This window comes from Macaca thibetana, chromosome 1 (genome assembly GCF_024542745.1).
Source record: "Macaca thibetana thibetana isolate TM-01 chromosome 1, ASM2454274v1, whole genome shotgun sequence".
Taxonomy (NCBI): Eukaryota; Metazoa; Chordata; class Mammalia; order Primates; family Cercopithecidae; genus Macaca; species Macaca thibetana.
This window is the reverse complement of record NC_065578.1, coordinates 214,447,943-214,452,256: the sequence shown is the minus strand read 5'-3', so window position 1 is coordinate 214,452,256 and position 4,314 is coordinate 214,447,943. Positions and strand designations below refer to the sequence as shown.

At 43.4% G+C, this 4,314-nt stretch overlaps 1 long non-coding RNA gene across 1 annotated transcript; it reads right to left on the bottom strand.

The window, feature by feature from the left end:
• LOC126960294 (uncharacterized) lies at window positions 1–1,985 on the bottom strand. Its single transcript, XR_007727908.1, has 2 exons — window positions 1,889–1,985; window positions 1–1,140 (listed from the first exon to the last, which is right to left on the bottom strand). It is a non-coding gene; the product is annotated as an uncharacterized LOC126960294 (long non-coding RNA).
• Between the last annotated feature and the right edge of the window lie 2,329 nt (window positions 1,986–4,314).

The window sequence follows — 4,314 nt, the reverse complement described above, 5'->3', positions numbered from 1 at the left end:
TTTTCTTGTTAAGAATACATGTTTATTGTAGAAAATAAAGTAAGGAAAAAGAAGAAAATATAAGGCAACTAGAATTCCTCTAGTTAGAGATAACTATTATTTATTTGAATGTGTGTGTGTATGTGTGTGTGTGTGTATATATATATATACATATATATATTCAGCTTTTTATGGACTGTATACACACATATACTATTTCATAAACTTTTTTTTTAACAGAATAGATTATATTCAGTTATCTTTGTTATCACCACAGCCTTTTTTTCTTGAAGACCTTCTGGAATGAGGCATTTGCTTTTCTATCTAGAGACCCTATCCTTTCAAAAGGTCCTTTCTCTGTCCCTGGAAAGAGCTATTCTGGCCACAATTACTGCCAAGAAAGGAGGCATTAGACAAGGCCTAAAATTAAGTGCACAACTGCTCTGTTTTGATGAATATTCTGTTTTGAGAGGAGTTAGAAGCATTCTAAGCTTCAGGATATTTGGTCATTACTCATTAGTCTGTCTGAGAAGTAGCAAACTTCAAAGATTAAGTATGAAGAGATGAATTGTGTAATGCGTAGATGTCAGTACCAGAGAAGGTATCTGAGCAAATTCAGAATTTTACCCCTGTCTCCATGGGCCTAATGTGAAGAACGGTCATCTGTGTAAGTGGGTCTTGGTGTATATGGTACTGACGCCAGGTCACTGAGTCAGAAACTTAGAGCCGTAAGGAAAGTGAGATGCTCTACAGCCCAGTGTTCTGGAATTTCTTCTGCAGTGGCCCCCAACAGCAGGTGGCAGCCTCGTCCATGATTGTATTCTTAAGTGACATGGTATTGCTCTTTCTGTTGGCAATCCATTTCACTGACGGATAGTTCTAGAGATCTGAAATATTGAGATTTAAGATCTAGCTCAGTATTATTTATATGAAGATAAATTCCGCTTTCCAACAACTCTCCTGTTTGTGTCTAATGTCTGCTGTGTGGAACGCCACAGATTATGCTTCATACTTGTCTTCCTGAGTCTTTTTTATCCTAAATACCCTGAGTTTTTGAATGGTCGACATGCCAGCTGGCTTTCTCTGCATGTACTTCTTGTGTGTAAATTTCCTTCTCTGTGAGGTATTCATATTGAACATGACCTCCAAGTGTGTTTGGGTCTGTGCAGAAGACAATAGGATGTGATTTCTGGTGATTAAAACCTGGATTGTACGTTACTGCAATCAGACCCTGAGACTGAATTACCATTGTTTCATAGCATCTGAGTCGCTCTGTTGGAGGAAAGTGCGTGTGATGGGCATTTGCTTCACCACCAGATTCTCTACCTTCATCCTTCCTGCAAGGTTCCCTAGGAAGCTGACTTCTACTGAATATACCACTCAGGTTCTCTGCTTTCTAGATTCCAGTTGAGTTTGGTCCATGGGAGGCCTTGGCAGAAATTGTGAAATTAAGAGCAAATAATTACTTAACCATTAGAAAAAAATAACAATGAGTGTGTCCTTCTATCCGTGGCTTCAGTTTCTGTTGGGGAGCCTTGGTGCCAGTCCCTGGGGTCTTCACTATTTCTAATTAGTTCCCATTTTAGTCTGCTTTTGTGTGTGTATGTGTGTGTGTGTGTGTGTGTGTGTGTGTGTGTGTGTTGTTATAAAGGAATACCAGAGGCTGGGTAATTTTAAAGAAGAGAGGTTTATTTGGTTCACAATTCTGAAGGTGTGCAAGAAGCATGGTGCCACCATCTGCCTCTGGTGAGGGCTTTAGGCTGTTTCTACGCATGGCAGAAGGGGAAGGGAAGCTGGCATGTGCAGAGATCATGTTGTGAGAGAGGAAGGGGTTTGTGCCAGGCTCTTGTTAACAACCAGCTCTTGTGGAAATTCAGAGAGCTAGAACTAGGTGAGCACGGTGGCTCACGCCTGTAGTCCCAGCACTTTGGGAGGCCAAGGCGGGCGAATCACCTGAGGTCAGGAGTTTGAGACCAGCCTGACCAACATGGTGAAACCCCATCTCTACTAAAAATACAAAAATTAGCTGGGCATATTGGTGGGCACCCGTAATCCCAGCTATTCAGGAGGCTGAGACAGGAGAATGGGTTGAACCTTGGAGGTGGAGGTTGCAGTGAGCCAAGATTGCACCATTGCACTCCAGTCTGGGCAACAAGAGCGAAACTCACTCAAAAAAAGAGGAGAGAGAGAGAGAGCGAGAACTCACTCATCACCAAGGGTGGCACCAAGACATTCATGAGAGGTCCTCACTCATGCCCACAACACCTCCCCTTAGGCCCCGCCTCCAACAATGGGATCACATTTCAACATGAGTTTGGAATGGTCAAATACCCAAACCCTAGTAGTTCCCTTAACCCTGGTAAGAGACCCTTCATCAAACTCTTTCTACTTAACCCTTTGAGAGTACAACAATTTTCTGCTAGGACCCTGACAGATAGAGGGACCATACAGACCACTAAAACGCTGAGGAAGTTTTCAAATGAATTGCACCCAACAGACCTCCTGATTCTGAATATATCAAACTTTTAGTTTTTATTTTATTTGTATTTTTAGATGGAGTCTCACGCTGTCGCCAAGGCTGGAGTGCAGTGGTACAATCTCAGCTCACTGCAACCTCCGCCTCCCAGGTTCAAGTGATTCTCCTGCCTCAGCCTCCCGAGTAGCTGGTACTACATGTGCATGTCACCACACCTGGCTAATTTTTTATTTTTAGTAGAGACTGGATTTCACCATATTGGCCAGGCTGGTCTTGAACTCCTGACCTCATGATCTGCCCGCCTCGGCCTCCCAAAGTGCTGGGATGACAGGCATGAGCCACCGCGCCCGGCCAAACTGTTTTTTAAAACCCAAAATAGTACTTTGAACTTCTCCAGCAGGGAGTTATTCAAGTTGGTTGTCAGCCAGTTATTTCAGGTTGTTGAGATCATCTGGCTTTTGATTTTATTAATCATCTTAACCTTCCCTTCCAACAGTTTGCCAACTTTGTGCAAATTTTATTAATGTGTGATCGCTGTCTTTATCCATGGAGAGGCAGTATAGTATCATGAGGAAAAGTAGACTTTGGAGTAGGCAGAAATTAGGTTTGAATTACTAGCCACGAGGCTTTGGAAACATTACTTAAACTCTGTAAGCTTCAATTTCTTTATCTATAAGGTAGGTATAAAGCCTGAAAGTGTGGCCAGGCGCAGTGGCTCACGCCTGTAATCCCAGCACTTTGGGAGGCCGAGGTGGGCGGATCAGGAGGTCAGGAAATCGAGACCACGGTGAAACCCCGTCTCTACTGAAAATACAAAAAATTAGCTGGGCACAGTGGCGGCCGCCTGTAGTCCCAGCTCCTCGGGAGGCTGAGGCAGGAGAATGGCCTGAACCCGGGAGGCGGAGCTTTCTGTGAGCCAAGATCGGGCCACTGCACTCCAGCCTGGGCGACAGCGAGACTCCGTCTCCAAAAAAAAAAAAAAAAAAAAAAAAAAGATAAAGAAAAAGAAAAAAAAGCCCGAAAGTTTTGGCATGAGTTTAGTGAAACTATCTGTGAAGCCCTTACGGCCTGCTTGGTCCGTGTAGGCGTTTGATAAATGGTGGTTTTATATAGAGGAGAGAAATGCAAGCTATCTCAAAAAGAAATCAGGGAAATAAGAATGCCATCTGAAATCTGTCATATGAGAATGAGAGGAGCATAGACTGGTTTTGAGTGTGGGGTGAGGAGTGTAGGGGAGAGGAGGAGATAAGTGAATTGCCCCTCAGACTTCCAGGGAGGAGAAAAATGAGGTCACTGGGAACTACAGTCATTTGAAAAGATAGCAATCAAGCATTTCTTTCAGAGCCCTGTTCATCTTTCAGTGGCTTTGCTTCTCCACATGCTTTTGCTCCTTAAATTATCTCTGCCTTCTCCCATCTCCTCTCCAACCATCTCTTCCCTTCCTTAATTCAGAAGTTTTCTCCCTCTTTTCAGGCATAGTGCTTTGATTTATAAATTAGTTCTATGTTTCTGTTTTCTAATTTATTACTTTCTGCTTTCTTATTTATTTATTTTGAGATGGAGTGTCAGTCTGTTGCCCCACTTGGAGCACAGTGGCATAATTTTGACTCACTGCAACCTCAGCCTCCTGGGTTCAAGAGATTCTCCTGCATCAGCCTCCCAAGTAGCTGGAATTACAGGTGTACACAACCATGCCTGGTTAGTTTTTGTATTTGTAGTAGAGACAAGATTTTACCATGTTGGCCAGGCTGGTCTGGAACTCCTGACCTCAGGTGATCTGCCCTCGGCCTCCCAAACTGGGGGGTTACAGATGTGAGTCACTGTGCCTAGCCTGCTTTCATATTTATTAACACATTATT